The sequence below is a fragment of the Cetorhinus maximus genome, unplaced genomic scaffold (genome assembly GCF_964194155.1).
Source record: "Cetorhinus maximus unplaced genomic scaffold, sCetMax3.hap1.1 HAP1_SCAFFOLD_167, whole genome shotgun sequence".
In the NCBI taxonomy this organism is placed as follows: domain Eukaryota; kingdom Metazoa; phylum Chordata; class Chondrichthyes; order Lamniformes; family Cetorhinidae; genus Cetorhinus; species Cetorhinus maximus.
Window position 1 is genome coordinate 597,202 of NW_027596153.1, and position 25,153 is coordinate 622,354.

The 25,153-nt window shown below is 43.4% G+C and overlaps 1 long non-coding RNA gene across 1 annotated transcript in view; it reads right to left on the minus strand.

Moving 5' to 3' along the window:
• Positions 1-10,867, minus strand: part of LOC144672956 (uncharacterized) — a 506,434-nt gene extending 495,567 nt beyond the window's left edge. Inside the window, exon 1 of the long non-coding RNA XR_013574221.1 lies at positions 10,707-10,867. This is a non-coding gene — a long non-coding RNA (uncharacterized LOC144672956). The remainder of the gene's footprint in view (positions 1-10,706) is intronic.
• Positions 10,868-25,153: the final 14,286 nt, after the last annotated feature.

A 25,153-nucleotide genomic window follows, 5' to 3' on the forward strand; every position in this document is an offset into this window, starting at 1 on the left:
GAACTGTGCAGAGCAGAACAGAGCAGAACAGAACTGAGCAGAACAGAACTGAGCAGAGCAGAACAGAGCATAAGAGAGCAGAGCAGGAGGGCAGAGCACCGCAGAACAGAGCAGATCAGAACAGAGCACAACAGATTTGCCTTGGTTGAACCCAAACTGAGCGTCAGTGAGCAGGTTATTGCTAAGCAAGTGCCACTTGATAGCACTGTTGATTACTCCTTCCATTACTTTACTGATGATAGAGAGTAGACTGATGGGGCAGTAATTGGCTGGGTTGGATTTGTCTTCCTTTTTATGTACAGGACATACCTGGGCAATTTTCCACATAGCCGGGTAAATGCCAGTGTTGTAGCTGTACTGGAACAGCTTGGCTAGGAACACGGCAAGTTCTGGGGCACAGGTCTTCAGTACTATTGCTGGAATATTGTCAGGGCCCATAGCCTTTGCAGTATCCAGTGCAATTTAATATGGGCAATAAATGGCAGCCAGCAATGCCCACATCCCCTGAATGAATAAAAAGGGAACAGGGGAGAACAGCAGAGCAGGCTGCAGAGGCTGGGAGTGTGAGGGAAGGGAAGAATATACTGACACTGGGGGTGCATTCTAGCTTGCTGTCTGTCTACTAGTTTTCACATTAACATTTCTCGCCAGCTGTTGTCTGACTGTTTCCATTATGTTCTGCTTTAATTTCAGAGAGTCAGTTCTTGCAGTTTGTGATTTTCACTCCATGTAATCAAGAACTTGTGGTTTTTGTGAACCAACCTGTGCTGGTCTATAATCTGGTGCTAGGTGCTTAGCTTCACTGTGACCGCACATTTCAAATCAATGGCTCCTTCCTGATCCTCCACTGTGAATGGGACACAGACCCCAAGGGGCTATGGAACACTGGTGTTCTGCCATAACACAACGTCCCCACCTACTGGTTCATCATCACTGTGTGAGGGGCAAAGCTGCTCACCTTCAGTGGCTTCACAAATCAAAAAGGTGACTAGAGTCGGAAATGTTAGGTTAAACTGGGGTGGGAGTGACAGGACAGACTGAGGGAGGAGATTAAATATGTGGGCAGAGTCTATGAGAGGGTTGCGTGTGCATGCACTGTCAAAAGAGGTTCAAAGGAAAGAAAGGCAATCTTGCATTTTTATAGCACCTTTCATGATCACAGGACACCACAAAGCATTTTACAACAGTGACCGCACTTTGAAAACCACTTCATTGGCTGTAATGTAGGAACTGTGGCAGCCCTTTTTCTGTGCACAGCAAGATCCCACTAACAACAATCCGATAATGTCCGGATAATCTGTGTCAGTGATGTTGATTGAGCAATAAATATTGGTTAGGGTAACTCTCCTGCTCTTCTTCACAATCGTGCCAAAGGGATTTTTTACACCCGGCTGAGAGGTCAGCAGGAGCCTCAGTTTTAACATCTCATCCAAAAGACATTATCTCCAACAGTGCAGCACTCACTCAGTACTGTACTGGAGAATCACACCCACTGCGACTTGGGCCTATATCACCTTTGAATTTAGAGGCAAGGATGCTGCCAACTAAGCGTCAGCTGACAATCTTGTTAGAAGAATCCTTGATAAGGTAATAGTATAAAAGGGCTGTGTGGTGGAAGGGTCTGATATATACAGGGTTAACATGGGACTAAGTACCGCCCACACAGTGATGTAAGAAGGCACAGGATCCAGAGCTAGGCTCAGTGTGGTGTTGGGCAGAAACGTGTTTCTGACCTGGACATGGAGATAGCACCTCACATGTACACTTTACCGTGTATATGCATATGGTTACAAGTAGTTAATAAAGACTTGCTGTTATCAATCAGAAGACTACAAACACTTCCTTAACAGACACATTCTGTTACCAATGTCGCGACAACGGACTGTATCAGGTGCTCAACTTTTGGGGCTTTATTCATTAATACTTTCCTATATTTGTATGTTATGCAGGAAACAGAGCCAAAGGTAGACTGGAGTGCAATTTGATACACATGGCCGTAAAAATATCTATTCAGCTCCCCTGGGCAATCACACCAATTAAATGCCAACAAGATATGGTCAGTATAGTGGATATCTGAGCCTCAGCAAAAAGCACTTCATTGATTTGATGTTCTGAAATCCCATATTTCACAAAGCTCCAATTCCTACTAATGCATCAGGTCAAGGTCTGGGAAACACAGCCTCCTCTCATTCTTTCTAAAGTGAGATCTGCCATTACACAAATAATCAATAGCAAATTGTTAGAACCAGAATTTCAATCTCAGACTGGCTCAAGGAGCTGCCTTCCAGGCTGGGAGCAGACTCCTTCTTCACTAATCATTCCTAACATCAGACACTGCAAATCACCTCCACTTTACACAAACCCAAGAGGCAGTCATAGGTTCCCAGAAAATACTATCACCTTGTTCCAGTCTTTATGGTCAACTGTACAGTCACTTTATATAAAGCACAACTAGGTCACTGAGAATAAATTAAATATTTTATCCACTTGTACACTTTGAATGAGCAATATTGTGGGGGCAGTGAGGTGAGTGTTAATGAGGAACACTCAAATCATCCCAACAATATAACAACAATGAGTGCTTTACAGCCAAGACCAGGTAAAACCTCACACAAACCCTACAAATGCTGTACATACACTATACAAGGCACGTTCAGTGCAGCTGTTATGGGGCTTTCCCATTCAGATTTTGCAAAACAAAAGACATCTAAAGAAGCAACTGAGTACACGGAAGTTACTAACCATCATCTCAGTGTTGTTCAGGGGAAACATTTATCCAGATACTATTCAGGCATTCACCTGAAATTCTACTCCAGCACCCCACTTCACAAAAGCTAGTTAAAGAGGGTGTTCCACTCAGGACTTTCAGATCTAATTTATTTTACACTCACTAATAATGAGTCCAGGTGAAACTGTACCCAGTCTGCTGCAGAGACCCTGACGAATCTGACAGCTAAGAAACTTCAATGAAATGCAAGTCAGCAGTACATCAGCCTAATGAATGCACTGCAGAGAAAGCCAAAAGCAATGTACTACAAAGGGTTAGATCATGTCTTTTCTTGGTCTCTTCAACAGTGAAAATGATTTCAGGTTTAGGAGATTTTCCTCATCACTAAAAGGCCTCTGAGCATCTTGATCAGTCTTTGCTGAGCACTTTTGAATGCATTGATATTCATTTTGAGGTACAGTGATCAAAACTGTCTTCTGTAAGTCTGAATCTGAAGCATACTAAATATACGCCTGTCAATAAAACAGGAGCAGTAATTTGTCAGCCCAATGTTACAACATGTACTTTTGAACCCGTGCGCCCTAGAAGAGCCTTAGATTTTGATGTTATTAATGTTACAGTTAAATCAAATTATTATGAAATTGCAAATATTTGACAATGCTGGAAATCCAAATGAATGTAAAACTGATTAAAACCAAGATAATGTAAAGATGTTTCTTACCAGGGTCAAACCTTTTCTAGGAGGGGGAGAGATTGAGGATGTAAAATTTGGAAATGACACATTTCATTAACTTGGAGGTGCCCAATCCTGACCCATGTATCACTCAGATTGGTCAATTCAATAGGAAGATGTTCATCTTTGAAATATAAGGTATATATGAGGGTGTTTCTCATACCTCTCAATAAATTCTCTCTTTACCTTCTTACTTTTTCGTTTTCTTCTGTAGTCGTCTTCACTTAGTGAATGTAGAAAGGTGTCTTTACAAAGGTCAAGATCTATATGAGGCTAAAAAGCTGCAGGAGTAGGATTATACAGACAGACTAGCCAGTTACATGGAGAGGTAAGTATGTCACTAAAATATATGAATTTGCCTCAGATTGAGGAGGATGGGATTTAAGCCATTATTTCAGGTACAGGTATTGGTGTATATGGTGGATTCAGGCAGAGCAGAGAATATAGAAGAGACTCGCCAATTTAGCAAAATACCTCTTGTGGGAGCTAGCACAGACATGATGGGCTGGATGTCCTCCTTCTGTGCTTCAACCATTCTATGATGCTATGGTGCTAAATTGACACCATAGGCCAAAGGAAGACAAGCAATCAAGCCAACCACTCAGCTCCTAAGAACAAGCTTGTATCAGTTCTGGAATATTGCTAACCACCAATCTCTAGCAAGAGAGACTGGCTGAACTCTCCTCGGTTGAAAGGACCTCTTAGGCACTCCTGCAAGGAATAAAAATCATAAAGGCTTTATAGCAAAATCTATGTTTTTTTATTTTCTTTGAACGTTTCCATTTATTAGTTACAAAAATATTGGAGTTGATAAAAAGGCTGTTCGACCAAGTGGGGCAGTTCGAGATGGGAAGTCACATAATGAAATCTCCAGGAAAGTGTCCAACCTGTGAGGGCAACACTAGACTGGAGGTCTAGTGCTTTAATGTGCCAGTATCTAGGGAGCTGTACCCCAAATTAATCTGATTAAATAATCTGAATCTCAGACAATAATCTTGAGAGTAATTTGATGACCAACTGCTGAATGCTGAATCACTGAATGCCAGGCTTTCTTCACCTTATTTAGTTATCCCTGTCTTGAACTGGTTCTATCTGAAGTTACTTGCATGGTTGATATTGAAATATTGTTAATCATGATTTTGAAGTTAATAAATAATTGGTCGGTGATGGGTTAAATTGAAGGGGTTTATCTGGTTCCAATTGACATATGTTTACTGGAATACTGACCCAAGCATTCTTGCAATACATTGCCAACCAAAATGGAAGCTCATTTTAAGAATAAATTCAGCCATTACTCTTGAGTGCAATATCCTCAAGGCCAGACATCACCTTCCGGGTATCAATTCTGGCAATATATGACTGTATTCCACTTAATGCTTGAGTTCACAGGGGAGACTCGAGACCAATTACAGATCCCAGACTGAGCATTCAATTAAATCACACACAACATGACAAATACCAGTCACTGCATCTGAGCAGACTGGGAGAGGGAAAGCACTTTGAAGCCTGGATACTTTCAGAACTCCAGTGTAGTATTTATACCCACTGGATTTTACATCACACAGCCCATACAATATTAGCCAGGCTTAGTTGGTAAGCACTCTTGCCTCTAACTCACAAGGCTTTGGGTTCAAACCTCACTCCAAGACCACTGTGCACAAAAAACAACACTGATGCTCTAGTGTGGCAAGGATCAAGTGCGGCAATGTTGGAGGTGCTGTCTCCCAGCTGAGATGTTAAAATAGAAAGCCCTCTCTTCCGCATGTAAAAGATCCCACAGTACTGCTTTGAAAAAGAGCAGGGGAATTACACCTCACGTCCTGGCTGATATTTATTTCTCAATCAGTATCACTGACACACATTATCTGATCATTATCACATTACTGTTTGTTGGAGCTTGCTGTGCACACATTGGCTGCTGTGTTTCTGACATTACAACCAGTGAAGTGTACTCACTATTATAAAGCACTTTGAGGTGTCCTGTGGTTGTAAATGGTGCTACATAAATGCAAGTCTTTTGTTCTTTGTTTTTACTTGCAGTTTGATTCAACTGATGTTTACCATATTGGCACAAAGTGGAGAGCAGTAAGTAAGGGAGTGGGTGAAGGAGATGATAATCTTTAAAATTCTAATTTGACAAGGGATAGAAAACTATAATGGATATTGGGCTTAAATGAGTAATGAGGGTGTAACATTCTGTAATCTTCATTGCTCTGATAGTCGTGTGCACCAGCTCCATTCTGTAGTTTCAAAATACATATGTGAATTTGCAACATCATTTTCTGAGGGCCTAAGTTGTAGGGACGCTGAAGCTGTTTGTTATGCACTGTTTGCTGATGGATAGATCACGCTGTTTGGCACCAGGGAATTAAATATAAGATGAAGGCAAAGCTACACACTTAAATGGAAACTGACACCAGTAAATCAGATTGCCATTTGTTAATTAAGAGTTCCTTTAGTACTTTAGAGTGTGACAAAAATATGTAAACTTCACAAAGCACCACTCTACACAAATGAAAGAAAAAATAGAACCCACTGACTGGCAGATTTATTTCAACTGAAGTTAAATGGCCATGAGAATGAAAAATACAATCACACCTCCTTCACCTTGCCCTCTCCACACCAATGGAGACTAAGTGAATTTGTCTTTCTCTACTGCACAATTTGGAAATGGCTGATTGTACATATTATAGCGATGTTATAATGGGACAGAAAGCACTGCAGAAATACTCATCCTTTCCCCTAATGTCGATGGTGGAGGAAATCAGTTCTAGGCAGGCATGAACAGGTGTGTCACGTACTGTGGAGAGGACAGATTCAGAACAGATGAGGCTGCTTTGGAAAACTGCCCCATTCCCATGGCACAAGCAGAGAAAAAACAAATGCTCACATCAGCTTCATTCCATATCATTTTCATCATTTCATTTCAGTCACTGATCCAGGGACACGAGTTCAAATCCCACCTTCGGCAGCTGGGAAATTAGATTCAGCTAATGAATTAGACAAATCTGGAATGAAACGTTACTATCAGTAACAGAGGGCAGAAAACAATCAAATTGTCATAAAAACCCATCTGGTTCACTAATGCCCTCTAGGGGAGGAAATCTGCCATCCTTACCCAGTCTGGCCTACATGTGACTCCAGACCCACAGCAATGTGGTTGACTCTTAAAATGCCCTCTGAAATGGTGTGGCAAGACACTCAGCTGTTACAGAAAAATTGAAAAAGATTAAAACCAGATGGACCATCCAGCATTGAACTAAGACTGGAAATGAGAAAGGCACATCCTGCTCATTCAGCCCTGCAGAGTCCTCCTCTGGGACTTCTGCCAAAATTGATGAACTAGTCAAGCAACAGCCAGTCCAGCTGATTACCACGTACCACCCTCCCTCAGCTGATGAATCAGTGCTCCTCTATGTAGAACACCACTTGGAGGAAGCACTGAGGGTGGCAAGGCCGCAGAATGTACTCTGGGTGGGGGACTTCAAAGTCCATCACCAAGAGTGGCTCAGTAGCACCACTACTGACCGAGCTGGCTGAGTCCTAAAGGATATAGCTGCTAGACTGGGTCTGTGGCAGGTGGTGAGGGAACCAACAAGAGGGAAAAACATACTTGACCTCATCCTCACCAACCTGCCTGCCGCAGATGTATCTGTCCATGACAGTATCGGTAGGAGTGACCACTGCACAATCTTTGTCGAGACGAAGTCCCGCCTTCACATTGAGGATACCCTCCATTGTGTTGTGTGGCACTACCACTGTGCTAAATGGGATAGATTTCGAACAGATCCAGCAACTCAAGACTGGGCATCCATGAGGCGCTGTGGGGCATCAGCAGCAGCAGAATTGTACTCGAACACAATCTGTAACCTCATGGCTTGGCATATCCCCCACTCCACCATACAAACATACAAAATAGGAGCAGAAGTAGGCCATTCGGTCCCTCGAGCCTGCACTGCCATTCAAGAAGATCATGACTGATCTGTTTGTGTTTTAAATTCTACATTCCCATCTCCCATTAGGGGAAGGAAATCTCCTTACCTGGTCTGGTCTACATGTGACTCCAGGCTCACAGCAATGTGGTTGACTCTTAAATACCCTCAGAAATGGCCTAGCAAGACACTCAGTTGCATCAAACTGCTAAAAAAGACAAAAAGGATTGAAACCGGATGGACCACCTGACATTGACCTAGGCACCGGAAATGACAATCTCAGCCCTGTCGACACTGCAAAGTCCTCCTTACTAACATCTGGGGGCTAGTGCCAAAATTGGGAGAGCTGTCTCACAGACTAGTCAAGCAACAGCCTGACATGGTCATCCTCACGGAATCATACCTTACAGATAATGTCCCAGACACCACCATCACCATCCCTGGGTATGTCCTGTCCCACCAGCAGGACAGATCCAGTAGAGGTGGTGGCACAGTGATACACAGTCAGGAGGGAGTTGTCCTGGGAGTCCTCAATATTGACTCCAGACCCCATGAAGTCTCATGTCAGCAGGTCAAACATGGGCAAGGAAACCTCCTGCTGATTACCACGTACCGCCCTCCCTCAGCTGATGAATCAGTGCTCCTCCATGTTGAACAACACTTGGAAGAAGCAGTGAGGGTGGCAACAGCACAATTGTACTCAACCACAATCTGTAACCTCATGGGCTGGCATATCCCCCACTCTGCCATTACTATCAAGCCAGGGGATCAACCCTGGTTCAATGAAGATTGCAGGAGGGCATGCCAGGAGCAGCACCAGGCATACCTAAACATGAGGTGTCAACCTGGTGAAGCTATAACACAGGACTACTTGCATGCCAAACAGCATAGGCAGCAAGCAACAGACAGAGCTAAGCGATCCCACAACCAACGGAGCAGATCTAAGCTCTGCAGTCCTGCCACACCCAGTCGTGAATGGTGGTGGACAATTAAACAACTCACTGGAGGAGGAGGCTCCACAAATATCCCCATCCTCAATGATGGGGGAGCCCAGCACATCAGTGCAAAAGATAAGGCTGAAGCATTTGCTACAATCTTCAGCCAGAAGTGCCAATTGGATGATCCATCTCGGCCTCCTCCGGAGGTCTCCAGCATCACAGGTGCCAGTCTTCAGCCAATTCGATTCACTCCACGTGATATCAAGGAACGGCTGAAGACACTGGATACTGCAAATGCTATGGGCCCTGACAATATTCCGGCAATAGTACTGAAGGCTTGCGCTCCAAAACTTGACACACCACTAGCCAAGCTTTTCCAGTACAGTTATAACACTGGCATCTACCCAGCTATGTGGAAAATTGCCCAGGTATGTCCTGTACACACACAGGACAAATCCAACCCAGCCAATTACCAACCCATCAATCCACTCTCAATCATCAGTAAAGTGATGGAAGGGGTCATTGACAGTGCTGTCAAACAGCACTTGCTTAGCAATAACCTGCCCACTGATGCCCAGTTTGGGTTCCGCCAGGGCCACTCAGCTTCTGACCTCATTACAGCCTTGGTTCAAACATGGTTCAAAATACTGAAAGTCCCTCCCTAACAGCACTGTGGGTGTACCTACACCATGTAGGCTGCAGCAGTTCAAGAAGGCAGCTCCCCACCACCTTCTCAAGGGCAATTAGGTATGGGCAATGGATTCTGGTTTTTGACAGACCAGTGATATGCAGATTCCTTGAATGATTGAAGAAAAAACTCCATCTCAGTTTTATATTGGTTCCAATCAGAAACTCTATTTCACCAACCCCCCATACACATACCACCTCCACATAGAGAAGGGGTATTAGATATATTCTGTACCACACCCTACCTCCCCCCACACCCACCCCCTGCCCCCCAGCGACAGAGAGGGGTATTAGATATACACTGTACTACACCGCTCCATACTCCCTCCCCCACCCCACTGACAGGGAGGGGGTATTAAAGATACTCTGTACCACCACCACCCCCCACTGGCAGAAAGGGGGTATTAAAGATACTCTGTACCACCACCACCCTCCACTGGCAGAGAGGGGGTATTAAAGATACTCTGTACCACCACCACCCCCCACTGGCAGAGAGGGGGTATTAAAGATACTCTGTACCACCGACCCCCCCCTCCCACTGACAGGGAGGGGGTATTAGAGATACTCTGTATCACCGCGCCCCCTCCCCCCACCAGCGACAGAGAGGGGGTATTAGAGACTTGCAATATGGCTGCTAGTAAATAAAGTTAAGGCTGAGAAGGCTGCTCAAATGTTTGAAGTGGTATGTTGAATTTATCTCAGATGATTGGTATTTTATATTTGCCCTGTCACAAAGCTTTGGACACGATGCTGCCAGTGGGCAGCTTTCTGAGAGGGTGCTCTTTAAAATGAGGGCTGATTCTGGGTTGGGAGGGAGTTGGTCACATTACAATCTGGCAGAGGTTTGTTATTGATGGGGGTCTTTCCTCTTGGGGATTTGATTGCTAGTGGAATCCCACTGGTATCTCTGCTCGGACCTTCACAATCTGAATGGATTCTCCCAACTGGCTATGTGGAATGAGGATCAAAGTTGAAGACATTCGGAGCAGGATGCTGTGAGGTGTTAGCTTTGCCTCAGGACCTGCTCCTATAGCTAGAGCTTTCTGTCGACCAACATTAACCCACCACAGATTCAAAATGTTCATTCTTATTGCATGATTTACAAGTTACTGTGCACAGCACCCTGAGAGACAGGAGTACAGACCAAGATTATCCTCTTTATTTTCTGCTCAATCAAATTATAAATCTGCTCTTTGGTAGCTGCTTTACAAATAAACTCAGTGACTAGGCAAAATGTTGGGAAAATGATTAGCATGTTGCAGTCAAAAAATGTGACCACTGAATATTGCCTGATCTGAAATGGTCTCTCCTTGCCTCCTGTCCTGTCCAATATATGCCGGTGTCTGTAGTACAGCATTCGTGCTGAGGCAGTGTGCAACATGTTAAAACTCGAATGTGACTGGGACAGAACTGTCAATATCCAACAGAGTGAAAAAGTCGAATATATCATGTTATAGCAGGCTGGGGTTGCGGAGATGGTGCAGTAATCCGCCCTCACAATTTACATCTCTGTAATGTAACTATTTGTTGATAATCACTGTTATTTCTGATGCCTGTAGTTTTGTGTAAAGAAATCTGCAGGGTGGGGGCGGAAGAAACAACCTTCTCTCCGGCAATTACATCAGCGAGCTCTGCACAAAGCTTTACATTGAAGTAGTGAACCTCAATCGAGGAGGAAATCTACTCACCACTAGAGTTATGTCAATCCAGAGTATGCAACCCAATCGCCTAATAGTCCACTGCTTCCAGGCAACACTGCCAGCTCCTCAGTTTAACAATGATCTGACCATTTCAATCCCAGGGCAGCTACACAAATAACAACTGCTGAAAGCAGAACGCAAGTCCCAACTGTGAGCCATCCAAACAAAACAGATTGATTAGCTATGCCTTTCACTAGTCTCTGACAGAGCAGCTCCACGGATACAACTGTCCTGACTTGGCAATGCTGTGGTCAGTGCACCAACCTCTGCCTGAACCTTCCCTAGCAGGCTGAGCTCCGGGGCTTTATGCTCGTGTTTTACAATAAGATCTGCACGCTTTGACACAGCTTAGACATCAAGGGGAATCAAGCATATTTCCCAGCTGCAAGTATTTATCTCTGTTGGAATAATGTAGCAAATGGGTTGTAAGCAAACGTTGATAAGTTGAAAGAAATTAAAAAGCAGAAATTATAAATTGTGTCTGAACGATTCTGGAGAAAGATCAGACCCATGTCCATACTGCAGTAACACTCCTTTCTCTATCGGTGAGTTCACAGAATCATAGAATGGTTACAGCACAGAAGGAGGCCACTCAGCCCATCATGTCTTTAGCTCTGTGAATGAGCAAATCAGCCTATTGCCATGGTAATCCTGCACATTCCTCCTTTTCAGATAATGATCTAATTCTCTTTTGAAAGCCTTGATTGAACCTGCCTCCACCACACTTTCAAACAGCACATTCCGGATTCTAACCACTCGCTGGTGAAAAGGTTTCTCCTCATGTCGCCATTGCTTCTTTTATCTTTAACCTTAAATTTCTGTCCTCTGGTTCTCAATCCTTCCACCAATAGGAACAGTTTCTCCCCATCCACCCTGTCCAGACCCCTCATGATTTTGAACGCCTCTATCAAATCTCCTTTCAACCTTCTCTTCTCCAAGGATAACAGTACCAAATCCTCCAATCTCTCTACGTAACTGAAGTTCTTCATCCCTGGAACCATTCTCATGAATCTTTTCTGCGCTCTCTCTAATGTCTTCACATCCTTCCTACAATGTGGTGCCCAGAACTGGACACAATACTCCAGTTGAGGCTGAACTAATGTTTTATACAGGTTTAACATAACCTCCTTACATTTGGACTCTATGTCGCTATAGATAAAGCCCAGGATGCTGTATGCTTTATTAACTGCTCTCTCAACCTGTTTTCCCACCTTCAGTGATTCATACACATATAGCCCCAGGATCTCTCTGCTCCTCTTTAGAATTGTGCCCTTTATTTTATGTTGTCTGTTCATGTTCTTCCTACTAAAATGAATCATTTCACATTTCTCCGCATTAAATTTCATCTGCCGCTTGTCCGCCCATTCCACCAACCTATCTATATCCTCTTGATGTTCTCATCTTGATTGTGATCATGACTCACAATACTTACAAGTTTTGTGACATCTGCAAACTCTGAAATTATGCCCTGTACACCAAGGTCTAGGTCATAAATATCTATTAGGATGAGGAGGGGTCCTAACACTGACCCCTGGGGAACTCCATTATTAACCTTCCTCCAGTTCAAAAAACGATGAACCACTACTCTCTGTTTCCTGTCACTCAGCCAATTTCATATCCATGTTGCTACTGTCCATTTTATTTCATGAGCTCTAACTTTGTGGCAAGTATTTTGTGTGGTAACGTATCAAATGCCTTTTGGAAACTCACAATAAAATCAGAACATTATCCCCAGCTGCAGATCAACAACAGACATCAATGCTGAAATGTTATTCACAGTAGCCCACAGTACTCCAAATATCATGCTGTACAATAGCTACTGAATAGTTATACAGTTAGTGCAACAGCCTATATTGTAAGGTTAATTCTGCAGAGACAGCCTGGTTGGTTGCATTCCGAAATAAAAACAGAAAATGCTGGAAATACTCAGCAGGTCAGGCAGCATCTGAGAAAAGAGAAGAGTTAATGGGCAGGACTTTACCAACCCCTGGAATATGGGCTGTGAGGCAGAGACTGGTAAGATTATGGGGAACTGCATTAGGTTGTGTTCCTGATGCAGTCCCACCACCGGAGTGGCTGCTGGCGGGAAACTAATTAGTATAATTGAAGGCTCAGTTAGGGGCCATTTTCTAGTGCCAGCAGCATTTGACAACAGTGGGGTGACCCCCTCCCCTCACCAATGGATAAGGAGACCAAGAGCCTCCCTGAGATAGCCCATTGGAGTCAAAGGTTCATTGGACCAGGAAGGGGCCACAGGCAGAGAAGACAGCCCCCACAGCCTCAATGAACTCCCCAGAGGCATTCCCCACCATCCCTTGGGAATTTTATTTCTTTTTATTTACCCGTCTGAGCTGCCGAGGTCTCCTACCTGCCTCAGCAGTGACCACCTCTCCTCGGGTCACCACTGAGGCTTCCTAGCTCCCAGCCCTGTGATTGGACGGCAGATCCAAAGGCAGTCAATTAGGAGGCCACCAGTGGTAAAATTGCCGAGGCGGTCCCACTGCCAGGAAGTGCGGGCTCAGGCCTACTTTTCACCCGATATTGTTGTCCCAATGACCCTCGCAAAATTCACGCCGATGTTACAGCTCAATGACATTTCATCAGAGCTGGGAAGAGGTAAAAATATAAAAGGCAGTGAAAGAAATCAGTAATAGTAGGGAGATGGTGTTGAGGAAATTGATGGAATTGAAGGCCAATAAATCCCTGGGGCCTGATAACGAGTGTACTTAAGGAAGTGGCCCTAGAAATAGTGGATGCATTGGTGGTCATCTTCCGAGATTCTATAGACTCTGGAACAGTTCCTACAGATTGGAGGGTAGCTAATGTAACCCCACGATTTAAAAAGGGAGGTAGAGAGAAAACAGGGAATTATAGACCAGTCAGCCTGACGTCGGTAGTGGGGAAAATTCTAGAGTCCATTATCAAAGATTTAATAGCTGAGCATGTGGAAAACAGTGGCAGAATTGGACAGAGTCAGCATGGATTTATGAAAGGGAAATCATGCTTGACAAATCTATTGGAATTTTTCGAGGATGTATCTAGTAGAGTTGATTAGGTGGAGCCAGTGGATGTGGTTTATTTGGACTTTCAGAAGGCTTTCGACAAAGTCCCACATAAGAGATTGGCGTGTAAAATTAAAGCACATGGGATTAGGGGTAGTGTATTGAGATGGATAGAAAACTGCTTGGCAGACAGGAAACAAAGAGTGGGAATAAACGGGTCTTTTTCCGAATGGCAGGCAGTGACTAGTGGGGTACCGCAGGGATTGATGCTGGGACCCCAGTTATTCACAATATATATTAATGATTTAGATGAGGGAATTAAATGTAATATCTCCAAATTTGCAGATGACACAAAGCTGGGTTGGAGGGTGAGCTGTGAGGAGGATGCAGAGATGCTTCAGTGTGATGTGGACAAGCTGAGTGAGTGGGCAAATGCATGGCAGATGCAGTATAATGTGGATAAATGTGAGGTTATCCACTTTGGTAGCAAAAACAGGAAGGCAGATTATTATCTGAATGGCTATAAATTGAGAGAGGGGAATGTACAACGAGACCTGGGTGTCCTCATACACCAGTCGTTGAAGGTAAGCATGCAGGTGCAGCAGGCGGTAAAGAAGGCAAATGGTATGTTGGCCTTCATAGCCAGAGGATTAGAGTACAGGAACAGGGATGTCTTCCTGCAATTGTACAGGGCCTTGGTGAGACCACACCTGGAATATTGTGTGCAGTTTTGGCCTCCTTATCTGAGGAAGGGTGTTCTTGCTATAGAGGGAGTGCAGCGAAGGTTCACCAGACTGATTCCTGGGATGGTGGGACTGACATATGAGGAGAGATTGAGTCGATTAGGATTATATTTGCTGGAGTTCAGAAGAATGAGGGGGCATCTCATAGAAACCTATAAAATTCTAACAGGACTAGACAGGGTAGATGCAGGAAGGATGTTCCTGATGGTGGGGGGAGTCCAGAACCAGGGGTCACAGTCTGAGGATATGGGGTAGACCATTTATCACTGAGATGAGGAGAAATTTCTTCACCCAGAGAGTGGTGAGCCTGTGGAATTTGCTACCACAGAAAGTAGTTGAGACCAAAACATTGTATGTTTTCAAGAAGGAGTTGGATATAGCTCTTGGGGAGAAAGGGATCAAAGGATATGGGGAGAAAGCAGGAGCAGGCTATTGAGTTGGATGATCAGCCATGATCATAATGAATGTCAGAGCAGGCTCGAAGGGCTGAATGGCCTACTCCTGCTCCTAGTTTCTATGAAAGAGTGGAGGCCAGGAAAAAGGGCAAAAGGGGAAGTCTGTGGTGGGATGGAGGACAGTACAGACTAAATGACAAAAGGGTTGGTGATACAGGACCAAAGGGCATGGAAATGGGGGAAGTAAAGGAACAAAAGATGTCGTTAGAGGATGTGTAAATGGCAGGTTAGCTGCTGTCCGAAGAAAAAAAGAAGAAAGTAAAACCAAAACCAGTCAAGAAACAGGAAACAAAATGGGGACAGAGGTTCTGATCTGAAATTGTTGAACACAATGTTGAGTCCAGAAGTGCTTAATCAGAAAATGAGGTGCTGTTTCTCAAGTTTATGTTAAGCTTCATAGGAAGCCTGTAACAGGCCGAGGACAGAAAGGCCAGTGTGGGAGCAAGGTGGAAATTAGAATGACAGGTGATTGGTAGCTCGGGATCCCACTTGCAGACTGAGTGGAGATGTTTCACAAAATGGTCAAGATAATTTTTTTGATCCTTGAAGCCTGGGGATAGGGGAGAGAGCCACACACTCCATATTTTAGCCACCTGGGCCAGGCCACAGGAAACAGTGAGACAGAGGCATAGTGGTAATATCACTGGACTAGTAATCCAGGGGCCCAGGTGAATGCTCTGGGGACATGGGTTCAAATCCCATCACGGCAGCTGGTGGAATTTAAATTCAATTAATAAATCTGAAATTGAAAAGATAGTCTCAGTAATGATAACTATGAAACTATCATCGATTGTCATAAAAACCCATCTGGTTCACAAATGCCCTTTAGAGAAGGAAATCTGTCATCCTTACCTGGTCTGGCCTTCATGTGACTCCAGACCCACAGCAATTGTGGTTAACTCTTAACTGGCCTCTGAAGTGGCTGAGCAAGTTACTCAGTTCAAGGGTAATTAGGGGTGGGCTCACATCACATCAAAGAATAAAAAAAAACTTCCTACTTCGGAGGCTTAGGGTTTGGTGAGAGCATTTCAATCTGCCATACCAATGACAACCTGAACCCTACTGACCAATGACAACCCTGAGCCTGGGCAATTCTGACCAATGACAACCCTGAACCTGGGCCCTTCTGACCAATGACAACCCTGAACCTGGGCCTATTGACTAATGGCTTGATCAAACATGGCTGAATTCTTAACTTTTCTTAACAAAGCTATTTGTTACTAGTTATTTGAACTAGTAAATGCAGGCAGAGCCAGTACCCTCAATGATGCTGTATAATGCCCCATTGCCATCTGGAAGGAGTCAGGGTATAACAGCTAAGAGCTGTACTGAATTTGGCAGCCAGGGAGACTGCTGATTGGGCAATTAAACTGAGTTGTATATTAGAGTACAGACCCTGAAATTGATCCTTCAGGGCTTTCTTTGTGAATCACAGTCTAAAGTCACAACATTGCAATCATTCCCTTGTGATATCTCCAAGGTCAATCGGCTTGTCATGAGATGTGGGTTGGTGAGTGGGAATAGGGGTTTACCCTCATTCTGTATCATGTTGGGATGAAGGTCTACCTACCACAGCCATGTGTTCACTTCAGACTTGCCAGTAAAGATAGTCCACACCTCTATAACATTCTTGTGACTCTTAATCCTTCAGATAGTTTTCATCATAATTTAAAGGGCAAAGATACTTTCAAAAAACACGAGAAATACCACAGCTGAGATCTTGGAATGAATTCCTGACTGCTTATAGCTGCAAAGGCTTTCTCTTCCTGAGAGATTTCCAATACCCAGCATTGCCAGGTTTCGAATATCACATTGACGAGAAGCCCAAGGGCCGCATCTAGATTCCTGCACAGAGAACAATAGATCCAATAGATCCAGAAAGTAACAATAGATCCAGAAATCAGTAATAGATCCAATAGATCCATAAAGCAACGACAGATCCAAGAGATCCAGAATTAACAGCAGGTCCAATTGATCCAGAAATCAGCAATGCATCCAATAGATCCAGAAATCAACAACAGATCCAATTGATCCAGAAGTCAACAATAGATCCAATAGAAGCAGAAACCAACATGTGCAATAGATCCAGAAATCAACAACTGATCCAATAGATTCAGAAATCTACAATGCATCCAATAGATCCAGGAATCAACAACAAACCCAGTAGATACAGAGTTGAGTAACTAATCCAATGGGTGAGAGATCATCAACAGATTTACTCACGGGAAGGATCAACAACAGATCCAATGGGTCCAAGGATCAACCAAGGGGATCAGTAACTACTCTGCTTTCTTCACCAGATTTTAAAAAGTAATCTGATGAATATTTATTTTCCATTTGTTTGGCTGAATAGAGAATGGCCTGAATTATTAAATTATTCATGAACATCCTACCTGAGCAGTAACTGTTCCTTTTTGAACTCTCATTAAAACATTGGCAATTATATATCATATAGAACCATAGAACACTACAGCACAGAAAACAGGCCATTTGGCCCTTCCAGTCTGTGCCGAAATATTATGCTGCTACTCCCATTGACCTGCATCTAGTCCATAACCCTCCAGACCTCTTCCATCCATGTATCTATCTAATTTATTCTTAAAACTTAAGAGTGAGTCTGCATTTACCACGTCAGATGGTAGCTCATTCCACACTCTCACCACTCTCTGAGTGAAGAAGTTCCCCTAATGTTCCCCCTAAACCTTTCCCCTTTCACCCTAAAGCCATGTCCTCTCGTGTTTATCTCTCCTAATCTAAGTGGAAAGAGCCTACTCGCATTTACTATGTCTATACCCCTCATAATTTTGTAAACTTCTATCAAATCTCCCCTCATTCTTCTACGCTCCAAGGAATAAAGTCCTAACCTGTTTAATCTTTCCCTGTAACTCAACTCCTTAAGACCCGGCAACATCCTAGTAAATCTTCTCTGCACTCTCTCAATCTTACTGATATCCTTCCTGTAGTTAGGCGACCAGAACTGCACACAATACTCCAAAGTTGGCCTCACCAATGTCTTATACAACCTCACCATAACATCCCAACTCCTATACTCAATACTTTGATTTATGAAGGCCAGTATGCCAAAAGCTTTCTTTACAACCTTGTCTACCCGTGACGCCACTTTCAGGGAATTATGTATCTGAACTCCCAGATCCCTTTGCTCCTCCACACTCCTCAGTGCCCTACCATTTACTGTGTATGTCCTATTATTTTATATTATTATTATATATATATTATATTATATCCTTTAGCTCCGGGAAGAGATTTCACTCATTACATAAATATTTAAAATGGCAGGAAATCTGCATTCATTGACAATGGGAAAATGAAAAGAGATTGATTTGATTGATTGTAACAGATGGGAAAGGCTGTCACTTTGTGCACTTAATGGGAAAAATGCTAAAACATTCTCCAATCTTCTGGGATAAGCCAGGGTTCTGAAATCCCAAGAACATTATAACCACAGACTGACTCAAAGCTCTTGATTCAAATGTAGAAATACAACAGGACAGCAGGCCATTCAGCTCAAACAGTCTGTGTGGTGTTTGTTCTGAGATGGGGTCCTTCTATCTTGGGACTCTAGGCATGGGACTTGGAAACATACTCTGGTATCTGCTTAACACTTATTTATTAGTACTACTTCTAAACAGGTACAGAGTAGGTATGCTGTTCCTGAGCATGGTGTTCCAACTTCTCTCAAGAGAGAGACTGATGTCAGTGGTACATCATCATTGTCATACATCAGCATATCCCATCTGTTAATCCTTTATACTACACCTCGCCCAGTGTACTATCCCACATTTACATTACATTTCTGTAGCTCCCTTTTTACAACTACAGATTCTACCCTCCAATCCTGAAAGTATTTTGGGTCCTTAGGGAGGATGTCGTGAACGAGGTCTTTCTTCTGTATCTGGTAGGACATCATCACCTGCAGAATGGGACGACACTTAAGCAGCATAGCTGGGGAGCAGAGTGTAGGTTGCAGGATGACTGGGCTGCAAGGACAATAAAGACTTTTCAAAGGAAAACTGATCCAAGAGAGAAGACCGGAGAGAATCGACCTCTGGGCCTAGAAGAGAAGAACTCAGGATACTCTGAGGAACTTGTTGTTCCCTCGAAGCACACAGGGAAAGAGCTTCAGAAGAGGGATGACCTTCAACTCCAAGGAACGAGAGGGCATAGGTTTAAAGTGATTTGCAAAAGAAGCAAGTGTGACGTGAGAGAACTTTTTCACACAACGAGTGGTTTGCGTCTGGAATGCACTGCCTGGAAGTGCGGTGGAGGCAAGTTCAAACGAGGCATTCAAGAAGGCATTAGATGATTATTTGAATAGAAACAATGTGCAGGGGTACAGGGAAAAGGCAGGGCAATGGCACTAGGTCATAATGCTCATTTGAAGAGCCAGTGCAGACACGATGGGCCGAATAGCCTCCTTCTGTGCTGTTAAGATTCTCTGATTCAGGAAAGACTGTCACAGCTGTATCTTTCACTGTTGAATAGATGACTGGAAAGGCACTGAAGTTCTGAAATTTCAATGAACTTAGACGACAAAGGAAAAAAAATGACCAAGTCCCTGTAAGGCTGTCAGGAAAAGAAGAGGAGATGATTTCCCAATGATATTTCTGGAGGACTGTCTACTTCCTGTAGGCAGTGGTAAGAGAGCCACACTTCTCTCTGTACGCGGTTGCTCCACTAAGGTCAATGGGAAGACTTGCTGAGAATATGGAGTCAAGACAATCTCATCTTCTGTAATGAGAGGAATTTCCTATGGACATTCAACTCAGGGACAAGGTAGCTGTACAGGATTCTGCAGCTTCAGAAAGGATAAAGATTCTGCTGCAGCCTCTGTGCTGACCTCCAGCTCTGGAGGGAAGACGACTTGCAGCTGGGTCTGAAGTATGGATGTCGATTGACCTTCACCCCTGGAAGGTATTAGCTCTTTAACTGTGTGGTTCTCTGTGGAATCTAACCTGGACTCATAAGATTTTTCATGGAGAACAGGAGGTGAAATAGACAATACAGTGGTAGGTTCAGTGGAACTAAGATCTGAATGCTGCTCAGGCACTGAAAACAGCTGACTCCTCTACAAAAGACAACAGAGACTTCATAATGTGCGTCCATCAACTGAAAAGACAAATGATTCTCTCGGGCCTCAATCTCCAAGAGATCACTCAGTATACAAGAGATTCTTCCTCATCACTTTCTAGGAAGAGCCAATTCAGGTCCAACAGCTCTTCATGGGGATGGTCACTGTCTGCTGCACTGCCTTCTGTGTCCTCCACCTTTGGCCTTACATTGTGAAGAACTGAGAGATTCATAACTTCATCTCCGCCCGGGGTCTAATGGATGGTGTCTCTGTGGAAGAAAGAAATTTGCTGTTGAGTGTATAAACTTCGTCAGCTTCTGAAGGTTGAATTTCCACTGCTTCTAAACAAAAGGTTGAAGATTGTTTCATGAAGGACAGTGAGTCATTCAAATGATGATCATGATCTGATTTTTCCAGGATTCCAGGAGCACGTCAACATCGGCACTCAATATGGGTGTATGTTGGTTTTGAAGAACATAGAAAGAATCAATGATCTGTCTCTCCTTGTAGCTGAGAGGAGCTTTGATTGGAAGGTCTATGCCACCCGGACATTGTAACGTGATGTCTGATGGCTGAAGGGTCATTGGCTGAAGCCGCTTGAGATCATTTGCTAATAAGTTAACAGCAACACTAGTATCGATTTTAAAAGTAGTATTGAAGCCTTGAACTTGGACTGTAACTGACCAATAGTCACAGAGTCATGTGAAGTCTCAGAGTCACACTGAATTATAGTTTGGTCAAAATCTCTAAGCTCGGGCTGCCTCACAAGCTGGACCACTTGATCCAAAGTGTGATCATCTTTGGTCTGCAGAAAGTTGGAGAGTTTTTCATTCCGGACATCCATGACTATGTGATCACAGATTAGCTTGTTCTTTAGCGCCTTGTATCCACAGGAACTAACTAGACGATATAGTCAGTTAGAAAGAATTCAATCAATCCCCCAATTTGTTGTGACCACTGGTTAAAACATGTTCGTTTAATAGTCAAGTTTCACTTCAGATTAAAATAAGTGCCAACGGCTTTAAGAATGGACTCAAAGTTTATGGCGGACTCCTGCACAACCTGCCTTAGGAAAACGTCATCTGCTACTAGACCTACTGCATAAAGAAAGGAACGGATTTGAAGCCTTTGCGCTTTTTTGTGAAGGCCTTATGCTGCTCAGTGCTGGAGAAAATGGCATTTCCAATACTCCCACCAATGATCTCTCTGCGGGCCCTCGAGGCAGTCAAATGGGCGGGGTAGGGACTGCTCACCAGGGACGGTCATCGCTACCTCTGCTTAGTGTGCCTCTTCCTTCCATCAATTTGGTAAAAGCTGCTGTCAAGTTTTTCTTCACTGTGTGGTTCCTTCAATAACATCGATGTATGTTTTACATCGATGTCTTCACTGCTGCCAACATGTTCTGAGATGGTTCTTCTATCTTGGACTCTAGATGTAGTACTAAGCAGATATCAGAGTATATCTACAGTCTGTCTACTAATCAAGTCCTACATCTAAACAGGGACTGATGTCAGTGGTACATCATCATCTATGTCACACATTCGCATATTCCATCTGTTAACCCTTTACACTGTAATGTTTATCCTGCACTTGAGCTAGAGTTCTTCCTTGTGTTCTTGAAAAGTGCGACCTTAAGTGAAACAACATGAAGAGAAGTAGTTTCCCAAAAGTAAACATATAAACGTTTCTCGTCTGAAAAAAAATTAAAAGTTGAAATACTCTTACATGTGCAGTACATTCCAAATTAAATAACTTTTAAAACAAAATATAAAGTTCTGAGTATAAAATAAAGATACATTGATATTAGGTGATACTCAGCAGCGATGGTTTTGGAACTTGCCTGTAGAGATGGTGGGTGATGGAGTTAATGGGACAAAGGGGACACGATCATCAATGGCCTTCGAAAACGTATCCAAAGGTTGTTTTTTCCTTCTGCTGCTAAATTTCCTTGTCGGACTCAAAGTCACCATTGATCACCCTATTCATTTTGGAACTGCGGTATCTGTTCAGAGTGTCCTCAGTCAAGATTTCCATTTCAACTTATTAAAGGAGCAAAGTTTTTGACAATCATTTTGTTGTTACCGTCGGAGGGGGTAGCGTTTCAACAGCGTGCTGCTTTTCTTCTTCAGCTCCTTGTTTTTCTAGTTTCATTAAATCCCCATTCGGGTATTCTTCTTGCTGCTCCACCACGTCAGCCCCACCTCTTCAAAACCAACTTCCTTGGCTAAGATGGCAATTTCCTGATGAACTCCAGGGCAATGTCATCAAGTCCTTCAAAGTCATTAACACATTCAGGCCACACTTTTCACCACATGCCATTCATACACGATAACATAACCTCATTCCATGATTCAGCAAAATTGTCAATACCCTTGAGGAGACAAATAGGCATGCCAAATTTCCTGATTTATTCCCACCATCTGTCTCCTTGATGACCTGGGAGAAGGTACGATGTAAATAATAAGCCTGGAGTGTCGATATTGTGTAGGGGTCTGTGCTGGGTCCCCTATTATTTGGCATTTATATAAAAGACATAGATGACTATGTGGGGGGTAGGATTAGTAAGTTTGCGGATGACACAAAGATTGGCCGGGTCGTTAACAGTGAGGTTGAGTGTCTTGGGCTACAGGAAGATATAGGTGGGATAGTCAAATGGGCAAATAAGTGGCAGACGGAATTTAACCCTGAAAAGTGTGAGATGATACACTTTGGAAGGAGTAATTTGACAAGGAAGTATTCAATGAATGGGAGGGTGGTGGAGGCGGGTTGCCTCACATCCTTTAAAAAGTACCTGGATGAGCACTTGGCATGTCATAACATTCAAGGCTATGGGCCAAGTGCCGGTAAATGGGATTAGGTAAGTAGGTCAGGTGTTTCTCATGTGTTGGCGCAGACTCAATGGGCCAAAGGGCCTCTTCTGCACTGTGATTCTGCTCCCTGTTCTATAGGCTGTAGCAATGAAGTAGAGTTGGGAGGCGGAGAAATCACCTTCACATTTTCCAAAAAGTTATCAAGGTTGACAGGGTGACCTGGAGCATAAGCAATATCTTGAAGTTGATATTTTCTTTGGCACAGTATTCCTTTCAAACAGGGATGGTATCTAGAGAAAAATTCTTGAAAAAGTGCCCGTCGTCCAGGTTTTCTTATTTGATCACCAAATAACATGCAGATGTTCTTCAGAATAACCTTTCGAATCTCTATGTGTCTCTGACTGAAACTTGAAATCTCCTGCAGCTTTCCCAACCAGAAGGTTTAAGTGATCTTTGGTGGCTTAAATCCTGCTGCAGGCTTTTTCTTGTTGGAAATGTACGTTCTATGTAGCCTACGCTTCCAATAAAGTCCTGTCTCATCGTCGCTAAAGACTAGTTTTGGTGAGTAGCACTTTCTTTGATAATTTTCTTCAAAAAGGCAGGGAATTTTTCAGCTGCTTCAGTGTGTGCATTAACCACTTCACTGGTCACTTGGGGTTATCAAATAGTAATGCTTCTTAAAACCTTTGAACCAACCACGACTAGCACTAAAACATTCTGACTTTCACTCTGTTCATTCTGTAAGTCGTCATACAGGCTTTTAACTTTCACTTGGATGACCTTCAAACTAAAGTCAAAAAATAAAAACAGAATTACCTGGTAAAACTCAGCAGGTCTGGCAGCATCGGTGGAGAAGAAATCAGTTAACGTTTCGAGTCTTCATGACGCTTCGGCAGAACAAACTAAAGTCACCTGGTTTTGGTCTTTGATTCAAACTACCAAGAGTTTTTCCATGTTTTCCATGGCGCTGTTTCTAGTACAAATTATCTTGTTAGCATTTAGAAGTGTTACTCTTTGATTTGGTCTGCATTACCATGAACTGTTCTAACTGTGGTATGAGATAGCTTAAGCACACTCCCAATATCAACCTCTCATTCTCCGCATCAAAACTTTTCATAATTTCTAGTTTCATTTTGAGTTTTCTTACTAGTACCAGACTCTGTACCATGACTTACAGTTTTTACTCATGGCAAAAAGTGATAATAGGAATTGAAGCGGTCAATTGTCTGAATGGTTAAATCACAAACTTCAAACAACCTCTCAACACCAGAATTGCACCTCCACATCCACATGACATAAAGTGGCTTGTGCGCAAACAATGTCATGGCGAATGAGATGTTTAAAGGATATGTGCTCCTTGAGGGGAGAGGAAGGAAAAGCTAAGTGAGGAAAGAAACAGGAAGGAGTGAGAAGTAAAAGGGAGAGGGAATAAGGGGAGTGTGAAAAAAAGATAAGGGAGAGTGAAGAAAGGAGGTGAGGGGAATAAATAGCAGGAAGAGGGAGGAGGGAGCAGGAAGTGGAGGGGAGAGAAGGCCTGGAGAAAGAGGAAGGAGATGGGGAGAGGAGAGAGAGAGAGAGAGAGAGAGGGAAGAGGAGCAGGAGGGGAGGGGAGACAGGAGAGGGGAGGAGATGGGGAGGGAGTAGGAGAGAAAGGGAAAGACAGGAGAGAGTGAGAGATTGTTGTGCACAAATTAGCTGCTGCAATTCCTACAAGTGACAACACTTCATAAGTATCTCATTGGCTGTGTTGAGGTTATGAGTGTTGCTATGTAAATGCAAATCTTACTTTAGCAGGCTCCTTAGACCTGACAAAAAGCTGGGGGTTTGTTTTAGGTCCCGTTTTCCTCAATATAACATGGCTCAGAAAAACATCAAACGTGTAGATTCAATTCCCCTTCTGGCTGAGGTCAACTTGCAATCTGCCTCCTCACCAGAGTGTGGAAGGCAATTGCGAACAACCGCTGACAAAGACTGCTAAGAAAAACAGCTCAGGATGAAACAGCAGACAATGAGACAAGGGCCTATCTTTGGACAGAGCACACAAGTTGTTGATCTAAAGTTAGGCTGCTAAATGGCACTGTAATGTATTGAACAGCACCGTTCTGCTCTGTGATATCAGTGTAAGGATAGGTGCTGGGTGTTGTGTGACAATTTTATTTGTTTAGAGCTAAGAAACAATAGAGGCACCAGCCAGTACACTACTGGGTGTATTTTATAGGCCACTAAGAGTGGGAAAGATTAGAACAAATTTCCAGGGAAATTACAGACATGCATGTGGAGTAGTGATAGAGGGTTACTTTAATTATCATTACAAACTGGGATAGTAATAATGTAAA